This window comes from Peromyscus maniculatus, chromosome 1 (assembly GCF_049852395.1).
Source record: "Peromyscus maniculatus bairdii isolate BWxNUB_F1_BW_parent chromosome 1, HU_Pman_BW_mat_3.1, whole genome shotgun sequence".
NCBI classification, from domain to species: Eukaryota; Metazoa; Chordata; class Mammalia; order Rodentia; family Cricetidae; genus Peromyscus; species Peromyscus maniculatus.
Window position 1 is genome coordinate 22,345,909 of NC_134852.1, and position 16,105 is coordinate 22,362,013.

Consider the following 16,105-nt stretch of genomic DNA (forward strand, 5'->3'; position numbering starts at 1 on the left):
GAAAAAAAGTAACCAATAATTGGTTGACTCCATGCCGAAGAGGCAGCCACTCTACTGGACTACTCCTTCCCATATAAATTTCTCTCTCAAAAGAGTTTTAGGTGTGAAGATCTCAATTTACCCTTTCAGGCTGAGCTGTCCTAGAAGTTAAAGGCTTGACTCCCCTGAGCAGTCAGGGTACCTTCCCCTGCAGGGATGAACAGTCCTAGCAGCTACAGGTCTGACTCTCCTGAGCAGTCAGAATATTTTCCCTTCCAGGGCTGTGCTTTCTCATTTCAGCTCCTGCTGTCAGGGCTGTCCTAGTTGTCATCTGACTCTCCAAATAGTTAAGATACCTTTCACATGGAGTTGCAAAATTTATAATTTGGTGCCAAAACCTGGGACCAAAACCACAGAGTTGCAAAAGCTACTTATATTTTAGTGCCCAAAACCAGGACCAAACCCACAGAGTTTAAAAAATGTTATACAATGAATCCATTCTACCTAAGGCTTGTGAAAAACACAGAGCCTGAGGATATTTGTTGGTAGGATGTTTCCTACAAACATGACAGAGCAATACACCTTTGGACACTCACCAGTATATTTATACAAATGAACCACCATAATGACACAGTTTTTATCCAAATCATGATAGGGGAAATTTTAGATTGTCTTATACATAGAGGAAAAAACAAACACAACAAAACAGGTCAATGAATGTAGAATCAACTGCCTCAGGAGGGGACATCCCATATTGGTTGTTCAGGTCCTAGTGCTCATCTAAGGATATATTCACATACAAACAGAATTGAATGGACTCTGTATGTTATATAAATGTGTGATCATATCAACATAGCAGTGAAAATTAAAGAAGCAATCATGAATATGGGAAAGCGAGGAAGGCAATGGAGGGAAAAATTGAGGCTGAGGTGTATCGAAGGCATTATATTTATCCAAAACAATCCCTACTTTAAAAAAAATGATTGTACATGACAACTTTTTTTCAGGGCAACATTTTTTTTTATGGTCTCTGTAAATTTTTTGCACATTTGAAACCATTGAGAATACTTAATTGTATTAGAAAATATTTTAACTGAGCCTCATTTCAATGTCTAAGTACTTGTTATTGAGTTTCTGGTTTGGGGCCATGATCTCAGGCTCACAATTTTCTAGAACAATCTCTGATTAAGTTCACAGATGATTAATACAGCAACCTTTGACTGATTTCTGCAATCTGTATTTCTTACTATCAGCAGCTCATTTTGTACAAACTTTGGGATGTTAATGATTCTTTGACTGCACTATAAATTTTACCTCTCAGAATTTGCTTTAATCTGAACATGTGATCAATGCTGGAATTCTCACAGCACCAAGAAAGAGTTTTTTGGGATGTCAGCCTACTTTTGGTTTGAAGGAATACCTTTCCCTGATACAGTGTATAAAAGAGAAATTATTGAAGAAAGTCATGATAAGTTTGTGATCAGAGATGAAGACACTGTCATAGTGAGGTATCCTAAATCAGGTAGGAACAACATTGAGAAAGATTCTGAACTGTCTGTGGAAGTTTTGAGATTTAATCATCCTTCATTTAGGTGGTGAATGCAATGCTTTATATATCTCACGTGTTCAGTGGTTTGTGGGCTTGAAGAGCTGTATCTGAGAGCATTTTCACTCAGAGGAAGAACTCTAACCTAAGCAATGTAGTCAGTGGAGCAGCTTAGGCACTAGCAGTGCCTGAGCTGATCCTTGGAGCAATGACAGTGTTTCCTAAAGCAGATTGTGGCATTCGTTTCTCTCTGTGTGGAAGAGATATTGATGATAATAAACAAATAAAAGAACATCAAGAAAATCCATGAATGTAAGATTATGTGGAGGAGAGGACAACTCCAGGAAGAATAATTACCATGGATCTTCTTCAAGTAGAGGAAAGAGTCTCAAAACTCAAGGAAGCAAGAAAGACATCATGGTCATTGGGGGAGGAGTATGGTGGGTGGCAGAAGAAGTAAACATTGGTTAAGTATTAGGTTACTAACATCAAAGGGCAATAACATGGAAAATCTAAGGACAGTGGGCTGCAGGAAAAGGATTCAGATAATAGCCCAGAGAATAATGCTAGAGAAACACTCATTGACAAATGAGCATATAATCACAAATACATTGTGTATGGTAAATAGACCATGGAATTTATTTTAGCTAAAGTGAAGGAGTACCAATACATACAGTGCAGGATGGATGCATCTTAATAACACTGTATTAAATAAAATGTTCCAATCTCTAGGACAGATACCATGATTGCATCCCTGACAAATATCTGGAAGAGTTGAATTTACCGAAACAGAATGGTTCTTCAAATGAGTGTCAACTACTTTTCCTTCTTGTTCAGGAACTCACTGGCTGATTGAGACTGTCTGCTTGATTCAGACCAAGGGAAATCCCAAATGGATCCAATCTGTGTTTATCTGGGAACGCTCACCATGGATAGAGACTAGAAAGGGACTTCCAACATTGATCAATACGGAAGGACCATGCCTCATGTCCTCCCACCTCCCTTTCCATCTTTTCCCCAAGTCTTTCTTCAGATCCAAGGCCAAGGTCCGAGTCCAGTAGTTGAGAAATCTTTGGCCAAATGCTCTTTGAACTTATTCTACTTTGTTGGGCCCTGGAACGCTGCCTGAAATGCATTCTGTATATATTTGGAGAGGGAAGTTGGGATTTTCATGCACTAGGTGATGCTAATCTGTCCCTTCCTCAGACTATATCAGAATTCCAGAATATCAACCACCTCTCAGTGATCCTGGGCAGATATAATGTGAAAAAATGTGTTATCACAGTAGGGCATTCATGGACTACACATACAGGTCATGTAGAGCTCAAACACTAGTGTACAGTGGATATTATTGTTTTGTTGTCATCAAAGTCATTTAGGTAAAATTGGTTCTATATATAGCTGAAACCTTATGGGTGAATCACCCAAGCAGAGTTGCTCATAGGGGAAGCAGCCTGAACAGGCATGAATGCTATAATCTGGGAGATTGTTCAACAACCATGGCTTATCTGTATCCATTGTATCTTGCTGTGTCTAGCTGTCCATTAAGACCAGTAGCCAAAAAAATCACCAACATCACTGAAAGAGGATCTGCTACGTGAATCAGAAATATCCAGGTTGTGACACATCATTTCTTTGTTTTTTATTTATTTATTTATTTATTTATTTATTTATTTATTTATTTATTTATTTATTTATTTTAGAGAGGAAAGGGTTTATTTCAGTTTACAAGTTCTGATCACAATCCATCATGGAAAAGCCTTAGGTCAAGAACTCAAGGCAGGACCCTGAAAGCAGGAATGGAAGGAGAAACCACAGAAGAGTGCTCCATACCAGCTTGCTTCACATGAATTGCTCAAGCCTTTTTCTTATAGCACTCAAAACCATCTGTCTAGGACTGACACTTTTCCAGTGAAGTGGACCCTTTCACATCAATCATCAATCAAGGAAACACCCCAAAGGTCTTCTCACAGGCCATTCTGTTAGGGGCGATTTCTGAATTGAGGTTGCCTTTTTCCAAACCACTCTAGCTTGTGTAAAGCTGAAATGAAACTAGCCAACCAGATTTATCCCTTGACAACCTGACACACAAACTCCATCACAATTTAAATAGAACCTTTCCTTTCCCATTTGTCCCCAAGATGGCATATTATTATTTATATCACAATGCAAAGCATTCCAATTTTTTTATGGCCACAACATAATTAATCTAGTGGTGATTAAAAAATCATTACCTGTCATTCATTTCTTTGACCTGACTCCTATTTGTTTTTATTTTCATTTATTTATTTTATATATATATATATATATATATATATATATATATATATATATATATAATATTTTACAATAGCATTCAGTTCTACATATCAGCCATGGGTTCCCCCTATTCTCCCCCTTCCCCCCTCCCCTTACCCTCAGCCTCCCCCCTATTCCCACCTCCTCCAGGACAAGTCCTCCCCCGAGGACTGCAATCAACCTGATAGACTCAGTCAAGGCAGGTCCAGTCCCTTCCTCCCAGACTGAGCCAAGTGTCCCTGCATAAGCTACAGGTTTCAAACAGCCAACTCATGCAATGAGCACAGGTCTTGGTCCCACTGCCTAGTTGCCTCCCAAACTGACCAAGCCAATCAACTGTCTCACCTATTCAGAGTGCCTGATCCAGCTGGGGGCCCCTCAGCCTTTGGTTCATAGTTCATGTGTTTCCATTCATTTGGCTATTTTTTTCAATAATTGAGTAATACTGAAATTTATTATAAGCCACAGTCATCCTACAGACCTCCATGCTATATATATATAGCCTCTATGGTTCTATGGGTTGTGGTCTGATTGTTCTTTATTTTATATCTAGAATCCACGTATGTGTGAGTACATACCATGACTGTCTTTCTGGGTCTGGGTTACCTCACTCAGGATGATTTTTTTCTAGTTCCATCCATTTGCCTGCAAATTTCATGCTTTTATTGTTTTTCTCTGCTGAGTAGTACTCCATTGTGTATATGTACCACATTTTTTTCATCCATTCTTCCATTGATGGGCATCTAGGTTGTTTCCAGGTTCTGGCTATTACAAATAGTGCTGCAATGAACATAGTTGAGCATGTATCTTTGTGGTATGAATCAGCATTCCTTGGGTATATGCCCAAGAGTGGGATGGCTGGGTCTTGAGGTAGTTTGATTCCTAATTTTCTGAGAAACCACCATACTGATTTCCACAGTGGTTGTACAAGTTTACATTCCCACCAACAGTAGAGGAGTATTCCCTTTGCTCCACATCCTCTCCAACATTGGTTGTCATTGGTGTTTTTGATTGTAGCCATTCTGACAGGTGTAAGGTGGTATGTCATAGTCGTTTTGATTTGCATTTCTCTGATGATTAAGGATGTTGAGCATTTCTTTTAATGTCTTTCAGCCATTTGTAGTTCTCGTTTTGTGAATTCTCTGTTTAACTCTTTGGCCCATTTTTTAATTGGACTGTCCAGTACTTTGATGTCTAGTTCCTTGAGTTCTTTATATATTGTGGAAATCAATCCTCTGTCAGATGTGGGGTTGGTGAAGACCTTTTCCCATCCTGTTGGCTGTCTTTTTGTCTTATTGACTGTGTCTTTTGCCCTGCAAAAGCTTCTCAGTTTTGAGAGGTCCCATTTATTAATTGTTGTGCTCAGGGTCTGTGCTGTTGGTGTTTTATTTAGGAAATGGTCTCCAGTGCCAATGCGTTCAAGAGTGCTTCCTATTTTCTTTTCTATTAAGTTTAATGTAACTGGATTTATGTTTAGGTCTTTGATCCACTTGGACTTGAGTTTTGTGTATGGTGACAGATATGGATCTATTTGTAATCTTTTACATATTGAGATCCAGTTATGCCAGCACCATTTGTTGAAGATACTTTCTTTTTTTCCATTCTATAGTTGTGGCTCCTTTGTCAAAAACCAGGTGTTCATATGTGCATGGATTAATGTCACAGTCTTCAATTTGATTCCATTGGTCTGTATGTCAGTTTTTACACCAGTACCAAGCTGTTTTTTATTACTATAGCTCTATAGTAGAGGTTGAGGTCAGGGATGGTGATGCCTCCAAAGGTTGCTTTATCATATAGGATTCTTTTAGCTATCCTGGTTCTTTTGTTTTTCCATATAAATTTGAGTATTTTTCTTTCCAAATCTGTGAAGAATTGTGTTGGGATTTTGATGGGGATTGCATTGAATCTGTAGATTGCTTTTGGTAAGATTGCCATTTTTACTATGTTAATCCTACCTATCCATGAGCATGGGAGATCCTACCATTTTCTGATATCTTCTTCAATTTCTTTCTTTAGAGATTTAAAGTTCTTATCAAAAAGGTCCTTCACTTGTTTAGTTAGTGTTATCCCAAGGTATTTTATATTATATGTGGCTATTGCAAAGGGTGATGTTTCTCTGACTTCTTTCTCAGCCCTTTTATCATTTGTGTATAGGAGGGCAACTGATTTTTTTTTTAGATGATATTGTATCCTGCCACTTTACTGAAGGAGTTTATCAGCTGTAGGAGTTCCCTGGTAGAGTTTTTGGGGTCACTTATGTATACTATCATATCATCTGCAAATAGTGAAAGTTTGACTTCATCCTTGCCAATTTGTATCTCTTTGATCTCCTTTTGTTGTCTTATTGCTCTAGCTAGAAATTCTAGTACTATATTGAATAAATATGGGGAGAGTGGACAGCCTTGTCTTGTTCCTGAATTTAGTGGTATCGCTTTGAGTTTCTCTCCATTTAATTTGATGTTTGCTGTTGGCTTGCTATAAATTGCTTTTATTATGTTTAGAGATGTTCCTTGTATTCCTGATCTTTCTAAGACTTTTATCATGAATGGGTGTTGCATTTTATCACAGGCTTTTTCAGCATCTAAGGAGATGATCATGTGGTTTTTTCTTTCAGTTTGTTTATATGGTGTATTACATTGATTGATTTTTGTATGTTGAACCATCCTTGCATCCCTGGTATGAATCATACTTGGTTGTGATGGATGATTGTTTTGATGTATTCTTGGATTCAGTTTGCCAATATTTTGTTGAGTATTTTTGCATCAATGTTCATGAGGGAGATTGGTCTGTAGTTCTCTTTCTTTGTTGCATCTTTGTGTGGTTTGCTTATCAGGGTCATTGTAGCCTCATAAAAAGAGTTTAGTAGTGTTCCTTCTGTTTCTATTGTGTGGAACACTTTGAAGAGGATTGGTATTAGTTCTTCTTTGAAAATCTGGTAGAATTCTGCACTGAAACCATCTGGTCCTGGGTTTTTTTTGGTTGTGAGACTTTTGATGACTGTTTCTATTTCTTTAGGGGTTATTGGTCTATTTAAATGGTTTATCTGGTCTTGATTTAATTTTGGTATGTGGTATTTATCCACAAAATTATCCATTTCTTCCTCGTTTTCCATTTTTGTTGAGTACAGGTTTTTGAAGTATGATCTGCTGATTCTCTAAATTTCCTCGTTGTCTGTAGTTATGTCTCCCTTTTCATTTCTGATTTTTTGAATTTGTTTGCTCTCTCTTTGCCTTTTGGTTAATTTGGCTAGGGGTTTGTCTATCTTGTTGATTTTTTCAAAGAACCAACTCTTTGTTTCATTGATTGTTTTGTATTGTTCTCTTGTTTTCTATTTCGTTGATTTCAGCCCTCAATTTGATTATTTCCTGGCATCTATTTCTCCTGGGTGAGTTTGTTTCTTTTTGTTCTAGAGCTTTCATTTATGCTGTTAATTCATTGGTATGGGATTGCTCCATCTTCTTTATGTGTGCATTTAGAGCTATGAATTTTCCTCTTAGCACTGCTTTCATAGTGTCCCATAAGTTTGGGTAAGTTGTACTTTCATTTTCATTGAATTCTAGGAAATCTTTAATTTCTTTCCTTATTTCTTCCTTGACCCATTGATGTTTCAGGTGGGCAGTATTCAGTTTCCATGACTTTGTGGGATTTCTATAATTTTTGTTGGTGTTGAGGTCTAACTTTAAGGCATGGTGGTCTGATCAGATACAGGAGGTTATTCCATTTTTTTGTATCTGTTGAGATTTGTTTTGTGTCCAAGTATGTGGTCAATTTTTGAGAAGGTTTCATTGGGTGCTGAGAAGAAGGTGTATTCTTTTGTGTTAGGATGGAAAATTTTGTCGATATCTATTAGGACCATTTGAGTCATAACATCTGTTAGGTTCTTTATTTCTTTGTTAAATTTCAGTCTGGTAGATCTATCTTTTGGTGAGAGTGGTATGTTAAAATCTCCCACTACTAATGTGTGGGGTTTGATGTGCGTTTTAAATGTCAGTAGTGTTTCTTTTATGAATGTGGGTGCTTTTGTATTTGGAGCATAAATGGATTTTTCCCGTGATAAATATGTAATGTCCATCTTGATCTCTTTTGATTGATTTTAGTTTGAAGTCTATTTTATTAGATATTAGGATAGCTACACCAGCTTGTTTCTTAGGTCCATTTGCTTGGAAAGCCTTTTTCCAGCCCTTTACTCGGAGGTCGTGTCTGTCTTTGAAGTTAAGGTGTGTTTCTTGTATGCAGCAGATGGATGGGTCCTCTTTTCTTATACATTCAGTTAGCCTGTTTTTTTTTAAGTAAATTTATTTTACAACATCATTTAGTTCAACATAATAGCCACAGATTCCCCTGTTCTCCCACTCTCGCCCCCCTCCCCCTCCCCCCACCCCACCCCCCATTCCCACCTCCTCCAGATCAAGGTCTCCCCCGAGGACCGGGTTCGACCTGGTAGACTCAGTCCAGCCAGGTCCAGTCCCCCCCTCCCAGACCAAGCCAAGCGTCCCTGCATAGGTCCCAGGATTCAAACAGCCAACTCATGCAGCTAGCCCAGGACCTGGCACCAACACACAGCTGCCTCCCAGACAGATCAAGCCAAATGACTGTCTCACCCATTCAGGGGGTCTGATCCAGTTGGGGGCCCCTCAGCCTTAGGTTCATAGGTCCTGTGCTTCCATTCATTTTGTTATTTGTCCCTGTGCTTTATCCAACCTTGGCTTCAACAATTCTCGCTCATATAAAACCTCTTATTTCTCATTAATTAGACTCCCAGTGCTCCACCAGGGGCCCTGCCATGGATGTCTGCATCCAGATTCCTCAGACCTTCCTTGGATGTGGTTTATGGCACAACTAACAGGGTGTCTGGCCATCCCATCAACAGAGTAGGTCAGTTCCTGCCATCTCTCGACCATTGCCAGCAGTCTTTTGTGGGGGTATCTTTGTGGATCTCCGTGGGCCTCCCTAGCTCTCTGCTTCCTCCCCTTCTCATGTGGTCTTCATTTACCATGGTCTCCTATTCCTTGTTCTCCCTCTCTTTTCTTGATCCAGCTAGGATCTCCCACTCTCTTTCCCTCGACCGTTGCCCTTCATTGTTCCCACTCATGACCAGGCTGTTCATGTAGATCTCATCCATTTCTCCGTGTCTTTTTTGGGGTCTCGTTTTCCAGGTAGCCTCACTGGTGATGTGAGTAGCAGTCCAGTCATCCTTGTTCCACATCTATCATCTTCCTATGAGTGAGTACATACCATATTTGTCTTTCTGAGTCTGGGTTACCTCACTCAGGATGATTTTTTTCTAGATCGATCCATTTGTCTGCAAACCGTATGATGTCATTGTTTTTCTCTGCTGAGTAGTATTCCATTGTGTATATGTGCCACAATTTATTTATCCATTCTTCAGTTGAAGGGCATCTAGGTTGTTTCCAGGTTTTGGCTATTACAAACAATGCTGATATGAACAGAGCTGAGCAAGTGCTCTTGTGGTATGATTGAGCATTTCTTGGGTATAAGCCCAAAAGTGGTATAGCTGGATCTTGGGGGAGATTGATTCCCAATTTTTTAAGAAAGCGCCATATTGATTTCCAAAGTGGTTGTACAAGCGACAGCCTACAGAATGGGAAAAGATCTTCACTAACCCCACAGGTGACAGAGGACTGATATCCAGAATATATAAGGAACTCAAGAAATTAGACATCAAAACGAACAACAGTCCAATTGAGAAATGGGCTTTAGAACTAAACAGAGAATTCTCAACAGAGGAAACCCAAATGGCTGAAAGACATTTAAGGAATTGCTCAACATCCCTAATCATCAGGGAAATGCAAATCAAAACAACTCTGAGATACCACCTTACGCTTTTCAGAGTGGCTAGCCTGTGTCTTGTTATAGGTGAGTTGAAACTACTGATATTGATGGATATTAATGACCAGAGATTGTTAATTCCTGTTATTTTTTGTGATTGTGTTGTGTTGTATTGTCCTTCTGTAGTGTATGTTGGTGTGGGATTATCTATTGCTTGATTTTTCATGGATGTGTTTAGATTCTTTGGGTTGAATTTTCCCTTCTAGTGCTTTCTGTAGGGCTGGGTTCGTGGACAGGTATTGATTAAATCTGGTTTTATCCTTGAATATTTTGTTTACTCCGCCTATGGTGATTGAGAGTTTTGCTGGGTATAATAGTCTGGGTTGGCATCCGTGGTCTCTTAGTGTCTGCATGAGATTTGTCCATGATCTTCTATCTTTCATAGTCTCTATTGAGTAGTCTGGTGTTTTTCTGATGGGTTTGCCTTTATATGTTACTTGGTCTTTTTCCTTTGCGGCTCTTAATATTTTTTCTTTGTTCTGTGTGTTTAGTGTTTTGATTATTATGTGGTGAGGGGTGAGGGGACTTTTTTTTTGATCCAGCCTATTCGGTGTTCTGTAAGCTTCTTGTATCTTCATAGGTATTTCTTTCTTTAGGTTAGGAAAGTTTTCTTCTATGATTTTGTTGAATATATTTTCTGTGCCTTTGAGTTGGTATTTTTCTCCTTCTTCTATCCCTATTATTCTTTGGTTTGGTCTTTTCATGGTGTCCCAAATTTCCGGGATGTTTTGTGGTACGACTTTCTTTCTTTAGTGTTTTCTTTGACTGATGAATCTATTTTCTCTATCGTGTCTTCAGTGTCAGAGATTCTCTGTTCCATCTCTTGCAATCGGTTGGTTATGCTTGTTTCTGTAGTTCCTGTTCGTTTTGTCAGGATTTCTATTTCCAGAATTCCCTCAGCATGTGTTTTCTTTATTGTCTCAAATTCATTTTTCAGATCTTGGAATGTTTCTTTCATCTGTTTAATTGCTTTTTCTTGGCTTGATTTGATTTCTTTCCATATTTTGTTCGTTTTTTCTTCCACTTCTTTAAGGGAGTTTTTTATTTCCTCTTTAAAGGAGTTTTTCATTTCCTCTTTAAGGGAAGTTTTTATTTCCTTTTTAAGGGAGTTTCTCATTTCTTCTTTAAGGAAAGTTTTTAATTCCTCTTTGAGGGAATGTTTTATTTCTTCTTTAAGGGCCTCTATCATCTTCTTAAAGTCATTTTTAGGGTTGATTTCTTTTGTCTTGGTATGTTCAGGTCTTGCAGGTGTAGATTCACTGGGTTCTGATGTTGCCATATAGGTCTTTATGTTGTTGCCTGTATTTTTGCACTGGCATCTACTCATCTCTTCCTCTGTGCAGTGCAGGTGGTGTCTGTGTCTGAGAGTGACTCTCTTGTTCTAATTTTTAGTCTTGGTTTAGTACGGGTTCTTAGTTAAATTGGTGCTATTGGGCTATTTCTTCAAGGGCAGCTGATTTCAGTTGGTAAAGTATATACTTATGATCCTGGTGATCTGATTTGGTGGCTGGGTAGTGCCTTTTTCTGTGTTCCCAGGTCACATTTTGTTCATTTGTCAACTCCTCAGATGATCTTGTTTCTTCAGACTTCAAACTGTACGCATCTGAATCCTCTCCCAGATGGGTTTCAGCTGAGCGGGGTAGTCTCACCAACACTTCCAAGATGTTGGGTTTCACAGGATCAGCCATTGGGCCCTGGGTTGTCCACAGAAGGAGTGTTCAGATTCGTTCTGGTTCCATCCCATGGAGATAGCTTCTTCCCCACGTGTTGGGGTTACAGGTGTCCCTGTTCCAACCTGCATCTGCTTGACTCCGTCCCTGGGCCTGTCTACCTCTGCAGTATGCCGCAGGGCCTGTAAGTCCCTGTCAGCTGCCGCTGGGACTGTCTCCCTCTGTGGGCCACTGCTGGGCCTGTATGTCTCTGCCAGCTGCCACTGGGCCTGTATGTCTCTGCTGGATGCTGCCGCAGGCCTACCTACCTCTGCTTGTCACTGCTGCCGGGCCCATCTACCTCTGCGGGCTGCCACCAGGCCTGTATGTCTCTGCTGGCTGCCGCCGGGCCTGTATGTCCCTGTTGACCACCGCTGCCAGGCCCGTCTACCTCTGTAGGCCACCGTTGTGGACCTACCTGTGTCTGCTTGTCTCTGCTTTCTCATTGTTAATAAGAAAGTTTTGTGGAAATCCCCATACCTTAGAAACTATAACTCTTTATGCTTAAACACAAAGACAAATGTAGAAAATAATGTCTCTTTAAACTATCACAGTGAAGTTGTGATCATAAAGCTATATTTATGTGTCTTATTTAGATTTAGAAAACTTGTGTCTGGAGAAATTAAGGCCCAAAAGATGAATTATATAGTAATGTCACAATGAGCATTTGGACAAAATATTTATTTCGTTTTTTTAATTTTTTAAAATTATTTCTTCTGTTTTGTGTTTATACTATAATTATATACATTATTCCCCCTTCTTCTTCCTATCTCCAGGCTTACCATCATATCCTGCTTTTCTGTCTTTCAAATTTGTGTTTTTTTTCATTATGTGTTGTTACATCTGTATATGTATCTACATAGTCCTAAGTACCTTGGTACAATCTGCTCAGTATGTACAATGTTACTTGTGTTATGTTTTCAGGGCTAAGACATTGATATTGCATAACCAATTGCTGTTGCTTTTCCCATTTCTTTCCATCTCAGCATTTTTAGGCGCTCATGGGTCTTTGTGTTCACCATTTTGCAATGAAACATTAACATTAAATTCTGCATAATGATTCTTTTGAGAGTTTTCTTTTTATAGTTACAGTTACAGAAACCTATTAGTTTGTCATTTTTAAGGTAAATTTAGCATAGTATGCATTATTCAATGTATATAAAACATTCTTTCACAGTGAACAGATAGTCTTTCACCGTGTAAAATATTGATCTTTACAAGTATTGAATCAATCTTGTCTTTTTTTGTTGCTGTTGGTTTTATTACAGTATCACTGGCCTCAGTCATTTTGCTGTTATATTTGTGTAAATCAAAATGATAAAAGAAGATTCTAGTAAATATAGACATTTTGCACTTGTGTTCATATTTTGTTCAAATAAAAATAATAAATATATTTGGAAACCTCATTGATACTTGATTGACTTTTCATATAAACTAAGCCAGATCAAATTTGTTTATGACTATATTGACATTCATTTACATGTTTTTCCATTTAAGGTGATCTATGTCATCAGAAATCCCAGAGATGTTCTTATGTCTGGTTATTTTTTCCTATATAACACAAAAGTTATTGATAATCCAGAGTCACTAGGAACTTACATTGAATGGTTCCTCAAAGGAAATAATGGTGAGTGTCATGTTAAATATAGGGGTTGAAGGAGGCTCAGTTACATTTATGAAGACAAGGTGTGATATAGCTTAGGCTAGCCTTGAATTCTCTATGCAGATAGGGATTACCTGGAAGATCTGCTCCTCCTTCCTGTACTTCATGAGTTCTAAGACTATAAGCACTCACTTCAACATTCTGTTTATTTAATCATGGGATTCAACCCCCAAGTCATTTATGTTATCTAACTTGGTTACAACTCAAGCCTTCAATGTATTCTATAATTTTCTTGGCTCCATCTTATTTTTCTACACTCTACCAACCTGTTGATTCAAGGATCATTACCATTACAAACCTAACTGTGAAGTTTTCCTGCTCTCACAAGCCACTACCTAATAGCACAGCTACAGCTTAGCTATGAATAACCATCCTGGCAATATTTGGAGTATCTAGTCTTTCTAGTACTAAGGAAGATGTTATACCTTGTGGTTAACAGAGCAACAGTGATAGCAACAACACTAGGACCTATTTCCTTCTCATCATGAATATTTGAACATGATGATGGTACCAGATGTGAACTCTTATCAATCAGAAAATGATTGGTTACTCTGATACCAAAATTGCAGTTATTGCACCAGTGGGTGTATGTTGTATGGATGGTAGAAGTGTAGATATCATTGTCCATAACTGAATAATATTATTGACGAGAATCTCCCACTAGAATCCTACAGAAACCTTTTGTTACAATGAGGGCTATTCAGCAGAAATTTATGTTTCAGTTACTCCCAGTTTTCTTTCCTTACATTGTGTGACAAGACTATGAGATTGGCTTTAGGAATAGGGTCTTAGCAAGGCAGTGGTGGTGCACTTCTTTAATCCCAGCACTCATGAGGCAGACCCAGGTGGGTCTCTGTGAGTTCAAGGCCAGACTGGTCTACAGAGCAAGATCCAGGACAGGCACCAAAATTACACAGAGAAACCCTGTCTCCAAAGCAAAAAATAGAAAAAAAGAAAGGAATAGGTCTTATCAACCAGTTTTTGTGGGCAATTGACAATAGTGACAATTGCCTACATTATTTGGATCCCCATGCCCATTTTAGGCAACATTTTCTAGTGAGGTATCCCAATAATAGCAATTCAGCTTTCATTTTATAGCCAATAACTTTTGGGAACATTAGTATCTGCTCATGAATGCTGCCTTGATTTAAACTCTTTAATAAATTTTTAAATGAGCTTACAAACTAATGGCATTTTCATATATTCTGGGTTTTGGTTAATACTATATCTAATTTACCCACCCCATCTTTGCATCCACACAATCAGTCTCATATTCCCTTCATTCATATTGATACCATATGTGCCCTGGTGCTTCTTTCTCCTTAAGGTCTCTTTTTTCTTGCTACCCTTCTAATGGTTCTTTTCTGCCTTCTTTTCCCTTATACACACATCAAGGTAAACATGCTAAGAATTTGTCTAGAATCCAATTATGAGACAAAAGATGCAGTGCTTGTCTATCTGTGCTTGTCTTACCTCCTTAACTATATTTTCAAGTTCCAAATATTTTACTGTGAATTTTGTAATTTCATCTTTAAAGCTGAATGAAATTGTATTGTATGTATATATCACAATCTCATATATTATCAGTTGATGGGCATCTAGGCTAAAACTGTTCTGTAGCTGTTGTGAATAGAGCTGCAATTACCACAAATGTTCAAGTACCTATGTAGTTGTGTATATATAAGTCTATAGTAGTATATACTAACGTAGTTTGAGTATATACCTCAGATTTAATAGCTGGGTCATATGGAATTTCTGTTTCAGGTGTACTGTTTAGTCACTAGTGTGAGATTTCTCCAACTTCTTTATGTGGGCATTTAGTGCTATGAATTTCCCTCTTAAGACTGCTTTCATAGTGTCCCATAAGTTTGGGTATGTGGTGTCTTCATTTTCATTGATCTCTAGGAAGTCTTTAATTTCTTTCTTTATTTCTTCCTTTACCCATTCGTGATTCAGTTGAGCATTATTCAGTTTTCATAAGAGTGTGGGTTTCCGTAGTTTTTGTTCTTGTTGAAATCTAACTTTAAACCATGTTGGTCTGATAGAACACAGGAGATTATTCCAATTGTTTTGTATCTGTTGAGATTTGCTTTGTGGCCAAGTATGTGGTCAATTTTAGAGAAAGTTCCATGGGGTGCTGAGAACAAGGTATATTCTTTCTTGTTAGGATGGAATGTTTTGTAGATATCTATTAGGTCCATTTGGGTAATGACATCAGTTAAGTCCTTTATTTCTCTGTTAAGTTTTAATTTTGGGAGATCTGTCTACAGTTTGGAACCTGGGGCTTATACTGGGACACTTGGCTCAGCCTGGGAGTAGGGGACTGGACCTGCCTACACTGAATCTATCAGGCTGAACTCAATCCTTGAGGGAGTCTTTTCCCTGGAGGAGAGGGGAATGGGGCGTTGTCTTGGGGATAGGCAGGGGCGGGGTTGGGCAGAGAACAAGGGAATCTGTAGCTGATATGTAAAATTAAATTTAATAAATAAATTAAAAAATAAATAAATGTGATAATTCTATAATGTTTAATAAAAATAATTCACCTTCTTTTGAATGTTAATATTTAAAAAAAAGAAAATAGAAAATAAAAACAAAAACAAAAACAAACAGCAAATATCTCACTGACCCCTCTGGGGAATGACAAGGTTTGCTATCAGTCAGCAGTTTTCTCTCATACCATTCCCAGCTGTCATGTCTCTAATTCTGGCATACTTGTCTGTAGATGTAACCAACCGTCTTATTAAATAAGAAACAAAGAACCAATGTAAAAGAGAAAGCCAAGAGGTCAGAGCTCAGAGCTGAAATCTCACCCTTCCTCCTGCGGTGGTCCCAGCTTCCCGAAAGAGAGCTATTTCCCTGTGTGTCAGTCGTTTCATAGTCATTCTGCCTTCTCATTGGTTGTAAACCCAAACACGTGACTGCCTCATCACTGTCTGTATGTACAGCCCCCCAGGTCTTAAAGGCATGTGTCTCCAGTGCTGGCTGTATCCCTGAACACAGAGAGACCTAAGGGGTTAAAGGCATGTGCCACAACCGCCACACTCTGTCTATGGCTCTAAT

At 38.5% G+C, this 16,105-nt stretch overlaps 1 long non-coding RNA gene across 1 annotated transcript; it reads left to right on the forward strand.

Moving 5' to 3' along the window:
• The first annotated feature begins 1,272 nt into the window (after positions 1–1,272).
• Positions 1,273–13,005, forward strand: LOC143272001 (uncharacterized). The gene is made up of 3 exons (XR_013049358.1): positions 1,273–1,501; positions 2,401–2,571; positions 12,880–13,005. It is a non-coding gene; the product is annotated as an uncharacterized LOC143272001 (long non-coding RNA).
• Positions 13,006–16,105: the final 3,100 nt, after the last annotated feature.